The 23688-nt window shown below is 36.9% G+C and overlaps 1 protein-coding gene across 2 annotated transcripts in view; it reads right to left on the minus strand.

The window, feature by feature from the left end:
- Positions 1-23688, minus strand: part of LOC136837386 (uncharacterized) — a 618148-nt gene that overhangs the window by 92629 nt on the left and 501831 nt on the right. For both annotated transcript variants that reach the window (XM_067102148.1, XM_067102149.1), the window contains one exon: positions 14471-14507. The gene's annotated coding sequence lies outside the window, so the exon portion shown is untranslated. The remainder of the gene's footprint in view (positions 1-14470; positions 14508-23688) is intronic.

Below are 23688 nucleotides of genomic sequence, written 5' to 3' on the forward strand. Positions count from 1 at the left end.
CATTCTTTTCGACTTAGCACAGGAGTGAATGTTGTAAATAAACAAATAAATAAATAAATATATAAATACATAATAATTCGATATCGGTTTTACGTTTCTCCAAAGCAAAGGTAAGAAACAAAAATCGGAAAATATTAAGAAATTCACGATTATGGACGAGAATCCCCAAGTCCTTCAGGTGATACGTAATCGGAGAATGATAGCCGATCGAAATCATATTTTTCATATTAATATTTGGATAGATATCCGTATCAGCTTTTTATGTTAATTTGCTGTTTGTGACCTCCTGATCCCTAAAGTTCGTCGATCTCGTAATCATTTGGGTTTAATAATCAAGGGGCCAAGGGTTTCTTTCCAGTCTAATTTCGTACAGCTCTAGTGAAAAAGTCTATCTTAATAATAATAACAATTGTAATAGTGTAAAAGAAAACAGTAACCGACACTATATCAATTCATATAGAAATACTGTAAATCTTGCTAAAATGAGATTGACTTTAATTCAGTCAAACTTATGCTAGCAATAACATTTCAAGACTCTCTCTCTCTTTCTCTCTCTCTCTATTCACAACAGTATTTTTATATGTATTACAAGTAGGACACAGCAGCATTAAAAAATGCTAAAATCGCAGAACATACCTAGATTCGCATACTTAGCATCAGCTAGTATAGTTTTTTCTGAAAAAAAAAAACAAAAAGCATTAGATTTTGCACTATTTTTTTCAGCTGTAATTTCTCATCCCTTCAGCGCAGGCTGCATTCGTTTTTGTTTCATTTTTTCCTTTCCAACTAATTCATCAACAAGGAAATGTGTTACTTCTTTAAGTGGGTCCTGCTTCAACTTTCACTTCCATAGGGAACAAACACTTTGGCCTTGCCATATGAATGTTCCCTTTTTGTTTTAATAAAAATTTCTGTTATATACAGTGAGTCTATTCAACATAACATCCGTTGAATTTCTTTTATTAACAGTGAATTCCTTTTATTCTTATCAATTAATGTTTACGTTATCTCTTGGTACACTTCGAAAAGTTCTTACGCCTATAATTCTTGAACTTTTAGGTTTGTGTTTGCGTTAGGAACAAAATTACATATAGAAAAACGGTCATCATTTCAAATTTTGTACGAAGATAAGTTTTTGTTTCTCCTTTTATAAATATTATATAAAAACACACAAGAAGAAATAAATTATGCAACTTCTCATTATGAAAGCACACAAAATGCAGCTATTTTTAGACTGTGCTTAAGTTCATTTCGTAAAGAAAGAAAGAGAGAGAGAGAGAGAGAGAGAGAGAGAGAGAGAGAGAGAGAGAGAGAGACTCTCATCTACTGCTTTCTTCATTAAAAAGTAAAGAAAGCAGAAAAAGAGGACCCACTTGGCTGATTGAAACACTCTTTGGATTGACTGCCCGACCATCCATCTACTAACCAACGTCTATTTTTTCTCTTCTATCAAACGGGGGAGGGAATTAATAAACTCCTATCTTCTTTTCCTCCTCCCTCCGCGTCCCTCGCTCCTCCATGAAACCTAAAAGAGCGTTTCGTCGCCCGTAATTGACAAACGACAGTCATTTATGAACCACAAAGAAAGGTCTTAATACCACAGCGAGGCCATGATAAAGTCTTCAATCCTCCTGAATACAAGGGAGGTTTTCGATCGCGCGTGGAACCGACCTCATTACCCTGATTGTCTGTCTGCTGGAAGGGAAGGGGGACGAACGACACCCACACAAAAGGAACAGGGAGCAAGGGTTGCAGGGAGCGGAGGAGGGAGAGAGGTGGAAAGTTTGAGGATGATGAAGGAGGAGGTGGCGGTGGTCTCCAACATCAAGACAGGATGTCAAAGTACCCCCATTGATGTGTTTTTAATAAGGTCTCTCTCTCTCTCTCTCTCTCTCTCTCTCTCTCTCTCTCTCTCTCTCCTCCCTCCTGAATTCTAAAAACAGAGGCCTTTTATCATTCGTGCCATAGTTTCCACATCAGAATAATTTCACAACAATATCTACTCAACAAAAATAAAGACTGTACTTTCTTTAATTTTTCAAAAGAATCAGTGGACGGACCAATAATAGAAAAAAGGTAAATTTTCTCGAACAGCAAAACACACCGGTAAGGGAGAGACGATAGCTGGCAACATGAGTAGATGAAAAAAGGTCCACCGTCATCTCCTGTGTGTACAGAATTTGTTCTCACTTCTGACAAGAAGATTCCTGGAACGGCAGAAAGGACATCTGACAAGCTCCGCCGCCAGGAGTAAAAGGCTCATAGGACGCTTATCGTTAACCCCCTGAAAAGACGCACAAAAGCCAGCAGCAGAATCCCCGTCCCACAGCCCCCAGGACCCTTCCCTTGCTCCACCTCGATCCCAGTAGGCCATCTGACCTCCCCGTCCCAGGCCATGCCCTGGTTCCTCCTCTCCATCGGCCCCCTCCCCCGCTAAAACATGATAAGTCATTCAAAGCCATTCAATGACTCACAATCGATGGACAGGAAATATGACCAAGTCCCGTTTATTTGAGGATACATAACCAACGATTCACGCCCAGACCTCTGAGTAACATGGAAAGGAGAAAATGAACAGGAAATTGGGATCTATTTAATAAGAGGTCATATTATACTCATCAACATCGCTTTCTTAAACCGAGGTGGCAGAGCATATATCTCCTTGCAACAAGTTAATAATTCCTTCATCGAAAGATATTAATTTTCATAATCAGCAAAAATAATGGATCATTCAAGTTGGCTGATAAGTGGGGCAATTTGTAAAAGGAAAATAAAGGCCCCAGTGTACATCTTTGAACTCTGTACCCTCAAACCGAGACGAGGAGAATAAAGTTATGAGAATCATATTCACAAGAACATGTTCTGCTCCAGAAACAATTTTTGTACCTCTTCACCCAAGCTTTGGAATTCTTTTTCTACTTACATCTTCCTAACTCGTGCTGCCTTCCATTCTTTGAGGTAGGTCTAGAGTTTCCTTCGGGGTTAGATCCGTATTCTTCTTCTTCCTCCTCTTCTTCCTTCTTCGGTCGTTCGGTCGTCTTCTCCGGTTCAGGTCTAGACAAGGGCACATAGTTGCTCGTCAGTACACCTCGCATAGTGCACTATAAACATTACTAAATGGTGTTTGTAGTGCTCCTTCGGTCCCCATCTGCATACTCTTTATAACCTTTTACTTTACCTTTACTCCTGCTTGCTTGCTTCAGACTTGCTGCCCAACCTATCTACTGTTACTTCTCCGTGCAACTGTGGGGTTCCACCTTGAGATTCTTGAACTTCATCTTTATTTCCCGGATCTCTTAATCTTGCTGTCCAACCACTCCAACTCCCTCTTTTTGCTGTCTTCAGCGGCGAAAGGCAGGAAGTGCCCCTTCAGTGCTTGGCCTGCCATCCTAAATTTCATAAAATTAATCAACAGTTACCATTTCCTTCACTGTTTTAGAATAGAACAGAATACAGAATTTAGGCCAAAAGGCCAAGCAATGGGACCTATGAGGTCATTCAGTGCTGTTACGGAAATTAACAGTAAAAAGGTTAGAAAGGCGTAACAGGAGGAAAAACTCACAGTTGGACTTTTAAAAATGGTTAGGAGAGGGTGGAAAATAAGATGGAAGAAAGAGAATATGGACGGAGGTACGGTGAAAGGAATGAAAGGGGTTGCAGCTAGGGGCAAAAGGGACGCTGCAGAGAACCTTAAGTAATGCCTACAGTGCACCCCGTGAGATGAACTGATGGCACTATCCCACTACGGGTTTCACTGTTCTATCGGCGGAAGAAGAGTCAGTCCTCAACTCAGCTGACTATGTAACACTTGCCCAGCACAGATCTCTTAAATAGTTGATTGGGATCATCCATTTGTGATTCTGTTTTCATTTTCTTGATCTTTTTAATTTTGAGGTTATAATAAAAAAAAAAAAAATTGCCGTTTGGGATATATTATATATTTTACCTCCCACCATTAACCTTACTGTCCCACAGGAGTCCAAACAAAAACATGAAAAAAATTCTTATAATGAATTCTTAATTATGTTTAAATGGTTTCTTACTTCATGATTATATATATATATATATATATATATATATATATATATATATATATATATATATATATATTTTTTTTTCACTCATATATCGAACCCAGGTCTCTCAGGTGGATATATGATTGTGTGTTGATGATTTCTATATATATATATATATATATATATATATATATATATATATATATATATATATATATATATATATATATATATATATATATAATATATGAATTATATATATATATAAATATATTTTATAAAATTTTAGGCGTTATGAATTCTCACTTTAGAAAATGGTTTTATATAAATTATCATTTTATTTAAAGACTTCTGTGATTCTGAGTCACTGGAATTTTAGGAATCTTGGGTAGCCTTGAAAAATTGTACTCTACGGGTTCCTCCAACAAATTTTAATAACCTGCGTTGTCTGTGCGGATAGGGGCTAAGAAGTAGTGAATAAAAATTATACAAATACATGTGTGTGTGTGCGTGTGTGTAACTTCAAATAAAATGAAATGGTTTAAATGAAACATGAACCCCCCAAACATTGGCTGTTTCTCCTCCACTTTTGATATGCCGTACCTAACGCTCCCCGGATATAGTGAAAATTCCGTTCAAACAGCCCTTCCAGCCATTTTGTCAATTTCAAATAGAGGAAAAGAAGTTAGGACCGCACCTGTTTAATTTTTCCTTGTAGGATTTTGCACTGAAACATCACGTGTTTTTGTGTAAGTTATACAAACACAAACAAACAAACAAACAAATACACACTATATATATATATATATATATATATATATATATATATATATATAATGTACACATAGGACTATCCATAACAACGCATATATATAAACCAATAATTTCTCAACGTGCTTGTTCGTTTGCATTCCATTTTGTATGTAGTGATGCACCACACTTCAAAACACGTATATTATTCATATTCTAATAATTCTATTTTGCAAACTTCTTTGCATAATAAACACCGCTGACCTTTCCTGGTCTTTGTATACATGAGCATTTACCCCTTTTGTCTTGCCTTAAGTTTAGACTTCTGATGCCGGGTGCGAGAGTCATGTGCTTTGCAACCCTTTGATAACATGTACGTAAGCTGAAAAGTTCCTTTGAAAATGACATCATAGTATCATATATATACCTATTACTAATGCCAATAACAATGTGAACAACAATCAACTACTAAAAAAAATCAACAAAAACAAATAAAAACGACATAATTTACAGCTCTAATAGCAATGTCCCACAAAAATAGAGTCTGACTAAAATTCGGATTGATTTTCGAAAATGGATGCCGATAATACCTGCCACGCATTCAAGGATTTTTAACTGGCAATTGAATAGCGTGTTTCGGAGCGATCATTTCCTCGACCCAGATCCTAGAATCCTACCTAAAGCACAGAAACTTATCATGCCGAGCCTCGTTTAAAAATGAAAATACATGCTTTCTTTCAAAATAGCGTAAGAATTTAGTTAACACTGTTCCATGATGACGTCATTAAACGCATGAGTACGAGCCAAAGTTCAGAAGTACTGAAGACCTCGAAAAATCGAGTGCGATACCGAAAACAAAGAAAATGAAACAAGAAATGACAGCGATCTATTACAGGGCAGAACTTTTGTGTGAGAGAAAGAGAAAGTGCCGGGTAAATACAGAGGTACTAGAAAAAGACAGAAAAACAGTATTTAATAATCATCAGTTTAACTACCCACAAACTGTGAGAGAGAGAGAGAGAGAGAGAGAGAGAGAGAGAGAGAGAGAGAGAGAGAGAGTAATGCTTATATAGAAATTAATTAGAAACGTTAATATAAACATGGCACATTAACACCAGTAGCTTGATTACTTTGATACTGAGAGGAGAGAGAGTTGGGGTTAAAAATATAAATTTTGTACAGTAACATCATAGCTTAACTTCCCCGATATTTAGAGAGAGAGAAATAAATAAAGAGGAATTAAAAATGGAAATACAATTACCCGATATTTAGTCTGAGAGAGAGAGAGAGAGAGAGAGAGAGAGAGAGAGAGAGAGAGAGAGAGAGAATGACATTCAGTATTAAGAGCCCGACATCGAAATGTCAGTTGATGTAATTACCGAGGAAATTCTAAATGCAATCCAACCGTGCTCTGTGATACTTCCCCGTGACCTTAACTCAATGAATCAAAGACAGGTACTTGAACCTAATGAACAACAAATCAAACTTTGTTTTTCCTGATTTTTTCATGTGATCAACGCCATCTCTTGGATTAAATGTCACAGGAGAAATAGGCCCCTTAATTAGTATTTCACCATACCGAGGGATAATCGCCTTTATGGTTTCCATACCTTAAGGTTTGAATTCCCCTAAAATGAAGGTAGAACCTCTTTTTTTTTTTTTTTGCGAGTATGATCAGTATATATATGTTCTATAAGATATAAAGTCCTTCGGTTTAATTTCTTCTGTACTTCTATCAATTAAGGATAAAAACTTTCTTATGGACTGGATCCTTTCGGTTCAAAATCCTCTGAAAGCAATACATACATTTCAAGCCCAGTTCCAGATATCGGTGTCTAAATATTGTTACGTTAAGACGTGGTAATTAAGCTACATAGATAATGAGAGTTTCTGTAACAGTTTTAATTACTCATAGGGTCCCACGTCTCGCCCCATGGACTACATATGGCAAAAGCCGCTTTAATTCCTTTTAGTCCTTAAGACACAGTGGCACAAGGAATATTCTCGGTGTAAAGAAACGACCCGGGATGAGCCCTTCGCATTGCCAAAGGCGCTGGAGCCTCTTTGTTTTATTTTGTCACATGTAATCTTCTGTGATCCGGGCATTCCGACCCCCCCTCCTCTCTCCCCTCCCTCTCCCCCACCCTCTCTCTCTCTCTCTTTTGATCCCCACTATCCTTTTCCAACTTTGTTGAGGGAAAATTTAATTGGCGGCCGTTTTTCAATGTCCGATGTCTACTTGTTTTCTTTACGACTCACTTTTTTATGTTTTACGTTTTTTCTCTCTCTCTCTCGCCCTCTATTCTTCCTCGTGTAGTCGTTAGAAATTACCAATGAGGGATTCTCACTGTCATTCTTAATCGTCGGGTTTTGATAGAGAATCCGAGGCATTTATCGCTCTCTCCGTTTTGTCCTTTATCTTCGGTCTTGCAATTATGAGAGCGTCGAAGCGTGCTCCGCAAATCTCACTTATTGGAAGTGAGCTTTTTCTGTTCTCTAGTTCTCTTTTGATAGGTAAACTGATTTCATCTGAAACCCTTCAGCATGTGTTGTCCTATGTTTGGATAATCTCAAAAAAGGGGGTTCTTGTCTTTCTATTTGTTATTTTCCGAAATACGAGATAAGTACTTTTTGGAATTGAAATAATACCTGTGTGCTGGAATAATCTTCTTTGAATAAATGACCAAAACGAAATTCGATATTCACATTTTCAATTTTAGTAAAAACCTCTTTCGCAAAACGAGGGGTCCTCTAACACATGTGAACAAATGGGCCTTCAGTCACACAGCATTTGTAATGAAAGATGGTTTGCTTAGCTGAAGTCTTTAAAAACGTGACAACGAAATTCTGTGAAAAGCAAGGCACATGAAAACCTTTGATCATCACCGCACCCCAAAAGCAGTCGTAGAAAGTGACAACTTTTGTCACAAACGGCACAGACGACAGAGTTGCAAATACAACATTGTCAGTCTATTTTTTATTTTTTGTCTTTACAAGCACCATCCTACATACACAGTCAGGGGATAATACAGATATTAATTATCCGCGTCACCAACATGTAGGAAATTACATTCCATAATTTACCTCCAAAATAGGAGAGAGAGAGAGAGAGAGAGAGAGAGAGAGAGAGAGAGAGAGAGAGAGAGAGAGAGAGAGAGAGAGGCCTATTACCTGTCATGCAAAAATAGCACCTGAATAACAAGCATCCTAATCCATTTAAAATCGGTAGACTTATAAACAGACCATCTCGGGAACCCACGGAGATTCATATTTCATGTAGACAAGAGAAATATTTTGGTGACAAACAAAGGTGGTACCTCGCGTCTACCTAGCCATCAAGCCCCAAACACCTCTTTATGAAGAGAGAGTAACACCCATTATTAACGGTGCATCTGGAAATAAAATTCACAAAAGCTCTTAAATCCTTACCACTTGCACAAAGGCCGTGGCGGGCGGAAACAACGCTAAACAACAACTGCACGTTGGGCAGGAAATACTATTAAAAATCCTTGTTGCTTCAGCTTTTTGAATCGCAAATGACGAGTCCGGTCTTCCCCTCTTCTAGTCTGGGATTAGGGCGGTCTAGTCTAATAAATGAGCGCGCATAAGTGTGTCTATTTGAGCGTATTTTGTTTATTCAGCCGTTACTGCTGCTGCTGATGCTGCGTCTGCTGTTGCTGTTTAGCCGCGCACGCGCAAAGGAAACAGCGTCGGCTGATAATATGCTCATCCTCAAACATAGCCAATTTTCCCCCGCCAAAATCGCCAACCCCACCGCAAAATCTCGCCAACTCCACGCTATAATTCACCCCAAGTAGGAAACATGCGTAGCAAATTGATTTCATCCAAGACAGTGACTATAGAAAGAGTTGCTCGGCGGTTCACGGGATGGGGTTTGGTGGGGTTGAATCAGAAAAGCAGTGAGCTGCTGCAGGCGAGGGAAGGTAAAGGGGAATGGAAACGGGGGAGGGGGAGGGAGGCAGGGAAAGGTTCACCAGGTAAGCGGATGAAGTCTCCATTAAGCGATTAATGCAGCTACTGGAAGCGTAATGCGGACAGGCTTTATGGGAACAAGTGTACGTCAATACACATGTTGATCGTTAGGTACAAATGTCGGCTTGTTTTAGGAATTTTCTCGGGACAGTATCCGCAGGCAAAATGACATTCCGTTAACAATATCCACTTGATATCCTCATTGTCTCTTTTTGGCGCTGAATTTTGTTGGTTTTACAATAACCATTCAAAACTGTAAACTATAAAAAACGGGAATAAAAGCCAAATACTACGTTTAATGGATCATTTGTATCAAATAAAAATTAATAATATTTTAAGTGAATACAAGAAATTACTTTAATTCTGAGGTATTTATGGTAGGATAAGTTATACAACTAGAAAATACCGTAAAAGAAACTGCAACTAAATGAATGACATTTTGAGTGCCTTTGAAGAACTGTTACATCGTGAAAGCAAATCAAAATCTGAACAAACAATGGATAACAATATCAACACAGCACATTATCAACAAATGATAACTCGAGACAAGCGCTTAATTACATTTGTTAATATCTTGATAAATTAATGACATTTTTGTTCATATCCTTTGACTGTTACCTTAACTCTTTCCATTACAGCGCCCACTGCAATGTACATTTTCCAAGTTCAGGACAAAGAGGAGCTTAATTTTTTTTCGTGCATGGAAGCGAGTTAAGTCTCAACTGTGTACGCTGGCTGTAATATTGCTCCAATGCCGGGCAAAATGTAGCACGTCTCTCCAACTTTAATAAAATGGAAAACATCTTTAAAACACAAGATAACGCTCTGTACTTCTCACGCCATGTGGAAAGCGGAGTACACGTCTCTTCAACGCAGTTGAAATTAATGCCAATACCTCCCTTTAATGATGGCAAGTGAATTCTTTATGAGTGAATTTATAATCAGATAAGACGTGGGAAGAGAAGTAAAAACGGTCTCTTCATACCTGAATTCGAAATTCACCAGCTGAGTGTTAATCATAATTTTACTTGAACTTGTTATACATAGGTACATTGTTGTACTTCATGTAGATTCTATTGTGTTCCGCAGTCTTTTCTACTGGGCACGGTTGCATGGCTTGCTGCGTACTTCTACAAGGAAGTTCTTCATTCAGTGCTGTGAATGATCCAGTGATCAGTTTCTACCATCTTGTTATGAGAAGCTCTCCTCCACGAGTCACAACTTGAGCGAGATGTCCAGGACCTGGATTGATGTTATGGACTGAGTTGTCACTTGTCGAGGTGCCGAGCACCACTATCTATCTACCAACTAAGAGCACTCCTCACACCGACATGAGCAATACTTTCAAAACGCTCTCCCTCCAGGTTCTGATGGATTTTCAAGGAATATACCACTAAACCCAGTTCGGAGACATTATAAGTTATCACATGGTGGCCAAACCAAAGTACTTCCAAATTTTACTGTCTCTGAGACGCCAGTGTCACTCTGGTAAGTCATTCTGGCTATTATTTAGATATATATCTAAACTGTAGTATAGATGATTTCATCGAAACCTCCTTACCTGACTACGTAAAGGCTACCTTTGAAATTAAAAGAGCTACACCTGAAATGTATTACAGTTATGAAAATGATATTTTCTTAAAGGGTTAGAACTTATTGCACATGTTTTATGGAAACTAATCATCGCAAAGTTTAATTATTGAGCTTAAATTTGCTGGTTTTAGCCTCGGTAATTCTGCTGTAGCAATTTCAGACTCTCATCATATAACGTCGGGGACATTATTGTCATGAATTAACCTGCTTATTCTCTGAGAGAGGAAGATGCGATCACAGACGTGCTTCTTCTCAAAATGGCAATTTGCGTCCTCTAACGCAATCAATTTTCGACATAAGTTAGAAGAACAACTGATCTATACAACTGACGCTCAAGTCAACAACCTTCTCACGTTTCAGGTATATAAGGTCTATTGTTGGTCCGGCGATCGACCTAACGTTTTTTTAAAGTTAAGCAGCCCACGAAGCATCAACGTCCATGGTAAGATCGATGGCAGAAGACCTTAGACGAAGCAGAAATTGAGGTTAAATCGGAAGTAAGGGCCGGTTGATAGATCAATAGGCAGGCCTTTAAATTAATTCTGCACGAGAAAGATAAAGAAAACAGCCAAATTACAGTTCGGTTCAAAAGGCCCGGAACACCTTTAGAGCGTCTTTAGCTAACAGCGGATGAAAGATACGACAAAAGGAGAATTAATAGAAGTTACAAACCAACAACGAAGTTATTTTGTTTCGAAACCAGCAGAAATTAACTTGCTTATATTAAGATGTTGAAAAGATCTGCTTGGCGTCACTTGAAAATGAGCTAGAAATGACTAAAGCAAAAAGTGAAAATGCGCCAGAGTTTCTTCGGCACAATCGAGTTTTCTGCACAGCGTATAATGCTGTATGAAACTCTCAGACACGGCACATGAAACTCTCAGCCGAGGCCGTGAAACTTTCAGCCACGGCCCGGTGGTAGCCTGTTGTTGGCACCTATAGCGGTGCCAGACTCACGATCATAAAAACTACTGAGGCTAGAGGGCTGCAATTTGGTATGTTTGATGATTGGAGATGGATGATCAACATACCGATTTGCAGCCCGCTAGCCCAGTAGTTTTTAAGATCTGAGGCCGGACAGACAAAGCGATCTCAATATTTTCTTTCACAAAAAACTAAAAGGAGGTAAAATTAATGCTGCCTTTATGAGCATATATTTCTTAAATATTTGCCCGGACAGAAGATGACCTATGTAGTACGGTGACAGGGAAGTTCGTGTTACTGATAATGATTGTATAACCAGAAAATAAATAAAATACGAAATATTAATACTCTAAAGCATTATTTGGAAAATATTGCAGCCATAAAATAGAGCTTTGTTTTCTATGAAGAATACTGAGCTTTTCCACGTTTCTGAGATTATGTTTATGTGATCTTAACGTTTTGCTGCAGTAATTCCACTTTTCCAACCTAAATAGAAGGGAGGAATTGGAGTTTGTTGGAAAATTAAATAAAGAAACATTTATTCCGGTTATTTGTTTGCCCAACTTATCTATGAATTCATTATATTATTTTGATCAACATTGCTGACAAAAATAAAGCCACCAGCCAAAATCCATGGGATGAAAAACTTGAGTTACACTGAAATAAAAGATATCATCATTTGTATTTACTGAAGATCAATGTAAGAAGCAGAAACACCAGTATTCAGTTACCAGACAGGCAGGCAGAGGCACAGACAGTATTTAATGAGCGGTTTAGACAGTATACATTGTCGGGATTACTAAACAACTATGCTTATTATCTCTCTGTCTCCCTCCCTCCACCCCATCTGCGACCCATAACATTTGACTAACAACGAGGTGCTACTTTACGGCTTACGTCAACAGAGCCATTAAGGATTTTAGGGAACGAGGTCATATCGTCACTCCTTGTCCGGTTCGGGGATCGAACGCTGGTCACTCAATTTGTAAACTGAGCTGGATGCGTTGCCACTGCTCTACAATGAGAGAGAGAGAGAGAGAGAGAGAGAGAGAGAGAGAGAGAGAGAGAGAGAGAGAGAGAACGAAGATTACTAATATTCGATGCTTGCACATTTCCATGAAAAGGGACAATCTGTCATTCATTTAGAATGCTATTTTTCGTGGTTACCGACTTTCCATATTCTAACAGCATCTGTGCTAAGCGTGAACTCTTATCTCCTTATCTTTCGCGTTCCTCTGTTGGCCACCATTTAGCCTTACCCCACCAAATCTCCTTCTCCTTCCCTAAATCCAATGGTCCAGTAGTGCTTGTTTCCCTCGATTCTTCTCAGAGCTCTCGTAACAGCCTTGACTCATGTTTTCGAGTCACAAAATATACTGTATAGATTTGGGAACCAAGGACTATCTTGAGTAAAGCTTTTCCAGTTGACACATAGCGGCCAAGAGCTCCTTTAAGAAAAAACACGACACGATGTTTGATGAATTTGCTAGATAATTTACAAATTCTGTAGCACTGAAAATTTTAGGACACCGCATTTTCACCAATAATACTAAAAATAGTAAAAGAAATAACCTACTTTTTGCCAAAAGTCTTCAGGCTTATCAGATGGGAAGTAAGCGCAGTTCCTGACTCCTAAAAGAAGTTTGAAATACACCTGCACATACTTATGACGTGAGCAATTACACAAGCCATAATTGTTAATGACAAGAAAATAATCATAACAATCGTAATTTTTTTTCCAATACTTAATAAGCTACGTTGTGGGAAGGTTTCGTTACGATAATATTTTTGGCATTCCATAAAGTTACCTTTTTTTCTATCTGTCCGGGTGTACATAAATTTTGCGGGAAAAGAAGCATCAGGAGAGTGAAGATTTTCAGCATAAATGTCGAAATCTGTAGAGACATCTAAACACACATTCCATTCACAACTAAATATTTGTTGGAAGGGACTAACAAGCAAAAATGTTCCACTACGTATCGCAAGAAAGCATCCATCCTCATTTAACTTGAGTTAGCTTAGGTGCCTTTCAAAGACAATCAAAGACAACAGGCATAGAAGTAAACAATTAAACTAAAAAAAAACTCAACAAAGCTGTTATTTAAAAATAATAATGATAACAATCCTCATCATTGCTATGTTCATCCCCATCAGTCTGAACGCAGCTTAAATCTAAGCTGAACATTTATCAAAACTCTATTAGATCTGGCAATAAATATGACTGACATTTCTGATGCTGTCCGATTCCATTTCCTCAATGGATGAAGCGTGATTTATTTTCAAAGACTAATTACTCCACGGAAGCCACAAGGGTTTAATTAAACAATTTTAAGACAAGCCATGCTGGAAAATACAGAGCTGTCAATAAATTTACAGAACACGGCAGGGGCAATTATTTAAACAAAGTGGCAGGAAAGCTCTTATTTTCCGAGACTGCTAATGTAGGACTTCGCACACAAAACAAGAGGGAGAAAGGTGTACTGTGAATTATATATTGTACGAATACGAATATCGATCGAGACATGTATAAACTTGATCCATGAATTAAATAAAATATCTAAAATGTATATATGTCAAGAAAGGTAGTTGACAAGGACTGGAGAACAGGTAGACGGCCACTTGCACAGATAAAAAGATTTGTAAATGAAATAATTGTCCTCAGACACAAATGAGTGTATGCCTCCAACACCTTTAGCATATATATTGTAAATTTCTACCAGCATGTATCAGACCACTGAAATTGGCGTAGATAGAAAGTCGGAATCGGTCTGGACCTACACCCAGTGTTTCATTTGCCCTGTGATAAAGTTGGATATACAAATCACGTGTCAGCATACAGTACAATGTACAATGACTCACACACACACACACACACACACACACACACACACACACACACACACATATACATATATATATCTATATCTATATATATATATATATATATATATATATATATATATATATATATATATATATATATATATATATATATATATATATATATATATATATATATATATATATATATATATATATATATATATATATATATATATATATATATATATATATACATACAGTACATATTACATATGTATATTTGCATATAAAAAGTACAGCATTCAAAAATAGAGCATGCAAAAATAGTGTAAAATAATTAAGTAAATATACAAAAAACATAATATACATACATATCTCCTGCTATCGACGATGCTGGCCAAATGTTTCCTGGAAAAGAAGAAGTCCTTTAGTCAGGAGATGCAAAGCCAAAATCGAAATAAATGATTATATAAAAGCGACAATCCTATTCATACTTTTAAAACTGAAAATCTGAGCATCGACATTGACATTGCAGTTTTTTTTAGAAAATGTGCACTGCTCTATTCTTTGCCCTGTTAACTGAAAAAGTGCATAAAAATAACATTGCTTTATATAATAAAAAAAAAATTATGTCTCAGTAACACTAAGAAAATGGAAAAAAGAAAGTATTTAGAAGCAGTGACACCGGACTATTATAACAGGCCAATCATAATACGATAAAAAGGGCGAAGCAACAGAAAAAGAACCACAAAACTACCGAAAACACAAATAAAACAGCATTAAGGAACCCCCCTTTGGCCAAAAAGGGGAATGACAGAAAGAACGCCGAAGAAAAAAGTCGGCTAAAGGAAGAGAAAGGAAAGAATGAAAAAAAAAGAGAGATCAGATGTAGGGAAACATCTCATCCAAGTTTATCCTTAGAACCCCAAAGGCTTCTTCGTTCTCCTCCCCTGGGGTCCCTAAACACTCTGTTGCCCCTGGACCCACCCGAGGTATCCCTAGATCCCCACAGTTTTCCCCTAGACCGTATTTCCCCCACCCCCTGTTTGCAAATTCCCCTTAGACATGAAATACTTTTTTCCCCTCTCAGTTCGAGAAAAATTTGATTAAGTAATTTAACCCGGGATCCGGAGGACTTTTAATTGTCCCGAAAAGATTTATAAGACGGTGGAAAAAGAGGGAAAAATACAAGGAATGAGCCATCATTTGTTTCCTTCTCTCTCTCTCTCTCTCTCTCTCTCTCTCTCTCTCTCTCTCTCTCTCTCTCTCTCTCTCTCTCTCTCTCTCTCTCTGTCGGTCAGAGAAAGTAAGAGCGCAACAAAAGTGAAGTGAAATGTCAAAATAATCAACATGTGACTTAAGGTTACTAAGAAAGAGGATCTGAATATGTAACACACACAAAACAATAACTGAATGAGTTGAATTTGATTTCACTCAAACAAAAATGCTTTATATATATATATATATATATATATATATATATATATATATATATATATATATATATATATATATATATATATATATATATATATATATATATATATATATAGCACTTCATTATAATTAACCCTTCATCATGAATATGATAGGAGTAATGAACACTTGAGAACAAGCTTCACAGAAATAAATTTCTGATTCACATTGGGCCCGAACTTCTGTCTTTCAAATGAGGGCAGGGCGTTACAAACTGACCCACACAAGTCATTCGCTGGTATGTTGAGCGGCAGCCTGCCCAGGAAAAACTTCAGGTACGGTGTACAGTACTTGTTCCAACTTCTTTTATGACTTGTGTGAGTGAAATGGTAACGCTCAGGCTTTTCTTTTGAAAGACCGGGGTTTAGTCCTGATGTGAGTCAAAATTTATTTCTGTGAAACACGTACTTATGTGATTAGTCCCATTTATATATATATATATATATATATATATATATATATATATATATATATATATATATATATATATATATACATATATGTGTGTATATATATATGTATATATATATATATATATATATATATATATATATATAATACATATATATATATATATATATATATATATATATATATATATATATATATATATATATATATTATATATACTGACATACAAGAACGTGATAATTTATACCCTGACATACTTTCGAAGGTGATACCAGCCACAGTGATTACCGTACCTGAGTGATACAGCGCTCGACTCTTGTTTGAAAGGTCCAGGGATTGCTCCAGCATATCGTCAATAGTCCATTCAGCTGTAAATTGTGTGCCATCGTCTGCTGGGTTCAGGAAAAGAGAATGGGGCTAGCAACGTTAAGACTTTCTGGAAGTTATACACTTACCTCAACAGATATAGAGCATAATTATGTCCGTTTCTAAAGATAGGCAAACGATTTAGGGCCCGAGTCTTTGTTGATAAGTCATGAATCATGTGCAAAGTAGTTAGATGGCTATGGTTGGTCATAAACAAGGTTGTAAGGATAATTTTACACCTTTTTGTCCCATCCTCTAAAGAGAAGAGACTATATATATATATATATATATATATATATATATATATATATATATATATATATATATATATATATATATATATATATATATATATATATATATATATAAATATATATATATATATATATATATATATATATATATATATATAGATATATATATACAGTATACATATAATATATATAACGTGTGTGAGTGTGTGTATGTGCACAGACTGATTCCAGAGAAAATATATTCATCAGTTTCTCCCAACAGAAAAAAATATGAAATGCCTAATGTTGTCAGTTTACAGCATAATCATCAGTGTATCAATCATCCCCACTCACTGAATAAATCACCTTTATTTCGATTTAACACTGGCTTTTATGGATTTAAATGCTCGTGGCTCTTATCGAACCAGCACTCACAGGCGTCACTGAACTTCTAATGAAGACTTTTCCATATTCACTCAGTGCCAAGTTTTCCTCTGCCATTCTCTACTTGTGGCACAATTAATGTCTTTTCACTTCAATACTTTTTACATTCCTCACCCCTTCAACTCTTTTAATTCACACGTAAAAAAGGATACATTTTATTCTCGTTCAACAAATGTACTTATTTTTAATTAACAGAATGATCTCATCCATATTTCTAAATATTTCATTTCTAGCTTCGCTGATTCCTTCCTCATTCCACCTACTCAGTAAATCACATCTCTCCCTAAACATTTATTCGACAAAATTATTCCAAAAAACCTATACAAACCAACCACTTTCATTCTACCATCCAGATTCCTAGTTAGCATTTAACCTCAAACCATTCTCTTGCTTTATTTCACTTTCGCATTCATTCTCTTACACTTTAAATTCCTTTCACTAGTTTTCTACATCTCTTTATTATAACCCGTTAACATCTGCAAACAAAAGTCATTACACATTCAGTTCGCAATCACTTCTGCAACCATTCTCATCTGTTTGGAACATTTTTCATCACTCCGTCAATGAGTATATTAAACATCTGAGGAGGTTCAACACACCCTGCCTCTCTTTCACCTATAAGTCATTACATGAGTTAACTGTTCATCATAAAAATCCATCTACTTATACAACTACCTCCTACTTCATACACCATCAACATCCTCCTCACTGCAAGTTTATCTAGCTCATAATAAAATTTCTTACAGACAAATTTCCTCATACAACTGTTCCTTAACATACATGATCCACATACTTCTTTACTGTCTTAACTCTTACTGCTCTTCCCTAATCAGTCCTTTTACTCTCTGCTTTGCTTGTTCAATCAAACTTCTATGCACCTCTACAGGCATACTGAGTAATGATATATCCACATAAATAATATCACTCACTCCCGATATACCTTCCCCATCCCAGTCAGCCACATAGGTACAAACACTACCATATAGCGGCTCCCACCGGTGCTTTTTGAGTCTACTTTATTCATGGTCTATTTCGGTTAACTTTACATATTTACCTGGGATGACATACTGACGCAAGACCTTCCACAATACTGGTTAGTGGCCGGTGCCCTAATGCCTTTTAGTGATCAAAGAAAGCAATCGGAAGTGGTTTTTAAACTCCATTCACTACTGCATAATCTGAGCCATTTTTCTAAAACACACTTGTTTACCTCTTAAGATTTTTAACAATTCCTTTCCCCAGCCTGTTGAGAATAATCATACTGAATAATCATACTGGACATTTTCATTACAACCTTTCTTTACTACCTTAACTATGACTTCCGATTCGCAATCATCAGGCTTTGTTACATCATTCTATATTCTGAAAATCAGATGTCATTTCAGATTCAGCTAAAATCCTCTCTTCAGTGAATTCATCGTAACCTGGTGTTTTCCATGACCTAAGTTTTTCATTCTTGAATCCACTTCAAAAACTGTTAATTCATTCATAATTATATTTACGTCTTCTTTAGCCTATGGCATATCAATCAATCCTGGTTTATAGAGAGAGAGAGAGAGAGAGAGAGAGAGAGAGAGAGAGAGAGAGAGAGAGAGGAGATGAAATTCAGCAAAAAAATTTAGTTCAAAGGACTAAATACTATCTCGCTGGTATCTTTGATCAAATAGTTTTTTTTATATCTTCGCCTACTGTCTACTTATCTAAAAATGTTACTGAAAAAAACAAAAATCGGTATAAACAGACACAAAAAAACGGACTAACAGGCACGCACAAATTGTGAGGGAAGAATCTATTATGATGAACTTATCCTTAAATCCCCACTTAGAAATGAGAAGAGGAAAAGAAAAAAGAAAGAAAAGCCTCCGCTCGTAAAAATTCCCATTTAACCCATATGTCAAAGGAGGGAGCGAAAGGGGAAGATATGAGAGAGAGAGAGAGAGAGAGAGAGAGAGAGAGAGAGAGAAACCTCATGGAACTTTCATTAGGTATATTGAAACCACAAAGAGAGAGAGAGAGAGAGAGAGAGAGAGAGTGGAAAATAAAGAAAAAACAGATAGTTCGATTCCCGATCCAGGCGGGCTGACATGGGCGTAGTTCGGTAAAAGCCACTGAGCCCCTGTTGAACGAAACATTAAATTTACAACTGGTAGTTAGCCGACTGTGGTGGGTTTCAGACATGGTGAAAAAGGGGCTCGAGGCTAATTATCACACACACATTATATATATATATATATATATATATATATATATATATATATATATATATATATATATATATATATATATATAAGAAAAGCGAATGACAAAATAGATAGAAAGTGCACATCTGCATACAGAATATAATGCATATAAAACCAAAACAATAAACTATTAGTACACCAAACGGCGCAGAGGAAGTAAGGGAGATGAGGCAAAACTGAAGAAACAAGATCTAATAATGTGACGTTTTTAAAAATACTTCAAAAATATGAAAAAGCGAATCTTGAACGAAAATGTAGCAGAGGCGGGTACGATTTTAGAACGAGTAGAAAAGGCGCGCGGCCAGGGGTGCTAAATGAATCTTCAGTGGAAGATGGGTATTCAGAATGAGAAAATAAGAAGAATGGAAACATGGAAAAGAAGGATGCTAGACAAAAACATAAATAAATAAAAATAGAAAGCTGAAGAAAAACTTGAAGGCTAAGGATACAAATATGGAATTCAAGAAAAATCTCCTAATGAGAAAAACTGAAAACGGAAGTGTGTGGACGTGAAGGACACTTGAAAATGAAAAACAAAAATAGGAGCAAAACAAGAAGGCTGAAGGTAAGACTTTAGGATGAAAAAGAAGAAGACTAAAGGACGCGGCGTTGGAGGACGAGGTTGATCCTAATACTCCACCACCATAAATATTCGTCGGAGTCTTCCCACACCAAATTAAAGTCTCTAAGACAACGGCCCAGTGAGGAATGGGGTACGCCTTAATACGGAAATCCAGGAGTGGGGAGAGGAGGAGCAGGAGGAGGAGGAGGGGAAGGAGGAGGATGGGTGGTGAGAGATGAGGTAACCAGGAATTGCAAAATGGAAAAAAAAGGCAAGAAGGAAATAAAGATGGAACACCAGACTTATGACGACCCAAGGAAAGGATTGACTGGAGGATCACAAAGAAAATGTAAGGAACAAAAAAGAATGTTGATAAGAGGTGAAGCAAAATTAGTTGGAGAAAATAAACCAGTTTACAAGAACAGACAATGACAAAGCTGATGTATGCAGGAATAGGTATGCAGAATGGTGAAAAGAACGAAAGCAAGATGGAAATATAAATATTTTTTATAAATAATATTATATATATATATATATATATATATATATATATATATACATACATATACACACACACACACACACACACACACATATATATATATATATATATATATATATATATATATATATATATATATATATATATATATATATATATTATGTACAAACACAATACTATCTATATATTTGCATATGTTGGTGCCATTTTTCGTTTCTTAAAAATAAATTTTATTCTCATTGTGTTTCATGTTTGACGAATTTTACACTATTGTGATATACGTTACAACAGCCATAAATCTTGCTACATTTTCTTCTACACACACACACACACTCACACACAAGCGCACAAACGCAAATTGTCTGGCAATTAATAATTATATTTTTAATCTTTTGAAGCTGACAGAAAGAGCATTCATCTTTAGTTTGCTGGTGGAAAAGGAAAGGTTCAAACATTTGAAGAATAATATTTTCCTACAAAAATCTTTTATTGGCTGGACGTTTTGGGACCTACACAGGTCTATCCTCAGAGAAATCCGAATGCAACTGTGAAGTAGCTGATTACCGAGCTGGAACACTGGTGGTCGTGCTGGAATGGATACCCATCGTTATTGTTGCAGTTCAATCAATAGTTGGGTCAGAGACTACACCACAGTGATTCTTGGAGAGCTTCCAGTGGTCCAGCAGATGTTTCAATCTTATTAACATTCATATTGCAGACTGTGCAATGGCTTTTCCAATTTGATGTGTAATACCTCAATAATGGTGAGGTTTCCCTGGTATCTCGAGCTCAAGTATTTCTGTCTCTGCCGATTATAAGTGTCCTGCCTCTTAGTGGCACTATCCAAAGTTGGCAAATCAGTGCCCTCACAAGTGAGTATTGGTCATATCAGCATATGAAGGTTTGTGAGGCTCACACTTCTCACTTTGGTAGCTATGTCTTTGTATTAGCTTGGTCTTTGGTACTTGGCTGGAAAGGGACAATGTTGTCCTTGAGAAGAAGCAATATCTCTTTTGACTGATAAAATATGAATTTTTTTTTTTTACCAAACGAGGTGAATGAGTGCATGAAACATTTAATTTAGACTAAAAAGACAAGCATCGAGGTACTTTTTGCTGTTCAGTGCTGTGGACATCGACACGAGGGAGTTGAGTGCTTAGATAGCATGATAAAGAGATCCAGAAAATAAAGGAGATGATGTACAAGGATCTTTAGTAAAACTGGAAGCAAGGCCACACTAACATTAAGAAGTAATAAAAAACATGAATAACAAAGTGGAAGAAAAGAAGTGGAATAAAGGCAAAGAAAGCGGCTAAGAAGAGGGTGTAGCTAGAGGACAATGGAGTGCTGCAAACACTTCAGAAATGCCTATAATGCACCATGTCAAGTGCATTGGTGACCACAGATATGCCTATAATGTACCATGCGGGGTGCACTGATGGCCACAGATGTGCCTACAATGTACCATGCGGGGTGCACTGATGGCCACAGATATGCCTACAATGTACCATGCGGGGTGCACTGATGGCCACAGATATGCCTATAATGTACCATGCAGGGTGCACTGATGGCCACAGATATGCCTATAATGTACCATGCGGGATGCACTGATGGCCACAGATATGCCTATAATGTACCATGCGGGGTGCACTGATGGCCACAGATATGCCTATAATGTACCATGCGGGGTGCACTGATGGCCAAAGCGAGGAATTTGGAACTCGCCAACATTTAGGGAACTAAAATACTTGACTGGGAGGTAATCCATGGACAAATCTCTACCAGTGAGACCTTATGAATCAAAGAAGAAAAACTATCAAACACTGAAACTCCTCCATGACCACCAGAACCTCCCTTGAGGATCACCCAGACGTCTAGTTATCTACCCCACCCCCCCGCCCCCGTCGACTGGACAGCGCGCGCGCCGGCCCATGTCTCCAATCCAGCCGTCATCGACATCAACGTTCCCACACTGGTTTGAAATTCACACTAACTCCTTTTCCTGGCCGCTGAATGGCTAACCAATACGCGGGATTCATAGACTATAACTAAGCACTATCTTGCTTAATGTTTTTATTATGACTCTTCTTTTTCTTATACCTTATATATATTTTTTTTTTAGTTGTACTCTCCCAATTACTTATTGCTTAAAATTATTCGATTTGCCTTAACTTCTACTATGCCTTATACAATGTACAGAATTCTTCATATTCCAATGTTTTCTTTGACTTATATTTATCTTTTTTATTCCCGGCCCTTTAACTTGCTATGACTCCCTGACATACTTCTTTTTATCCAGCTGGAAGCCACTAGGTGGTTTAATGGAATTGGTAACCTTGTCTTTTTACATTTTCTTGTATTTAGCCCATTCTCCAAGCATTCGGCCCAAATCTAGAATTTCTAAACCTTGAAACATTGCTATTGATGAAATTTGTATTTCGATCTTTTTCACATCTACAGAAAAAGAGTTATGGTCTGCTCACGAAGCAAGAGTCTGTGCTGGTATAAGGACAGCTAAAAACAACAAACACTTGTATTCGGTCCCCACTCAGGATAGAAATCTGTAAGTTTTGAAAGGTCCAGAACAATTTACTACTTTTGAAATTATATAACAGCATTATTCAAATGGTGAGACCCTTACTGTTCCAACTACAGACACACACACACATAGACATTCAAAAACATCAAAACAAGTCAAAAAATGGTCATTGTGACACATCTTCACTACTGATACTTAAACTTTTCCCCCTTGATTTCGACTGGGGAATTAACTCTGTTCAATCCAATTTAAGTTTGCTAGTAGAAAAGGGTTTAATTCTGTTTGAAGACGCCTATCGGTTTGTTTTTGCTTCAGCCAAAAAACATGATGCTACATTTTCTGTTGCTGCTCTTGATGACTGAGTCTCATTTCTAAACTAAGGTATAAAAAAACTACAAAAATCTCTCTCATAATTACTCCTTCCTTTAATAACAAAATCATAGCTCTTTGTCTGATTGTTTTATGCAAAAAGATGATGAATACTTTACCGGAAGAAGTGTTCAGCTTTCAAAAGATTTACCCTGCTTGCTAATCCAAATTATTCTGTTACTCATAAAATAGGAAAAGTAAAACCTCATTACCGAAGATTTGCTTATAAATACGCAAACAGACACAACCACACGCACACGCAGCATTCTCTAATTTTTGCTGATATGGCAAATATTCATATCCTCATACAAACAGATTTTACTTGCACTAAATGCGTTTGAGGAAAGTAATGCATCTTTGCCCTTTTGTGTGAGTGCTGACGAAATATCTCGAGGATGGATGAACAGATTTTCGTGAAATTTAGTAAAAAGGCAAGTATTGGTGACC

The sequence above is a fragment of the Macrobrachium rosenbergii genome, chromosome 59 (genome assembly GCF_040412425.1).
Source record: "Macrobrachium rosenbergii isolate ZJJX-2024 chromosome 59, ASM4041242v1, whole genome shotgun sequence".
Taxonomy (NCBI): domain Eukaryota; kingdom Metazoa; phylum Arthropoda; class Malacostraca; order Decapoda; family Palaemonidae; genus Macrobrachium; species Macrobrachium rosenbergii.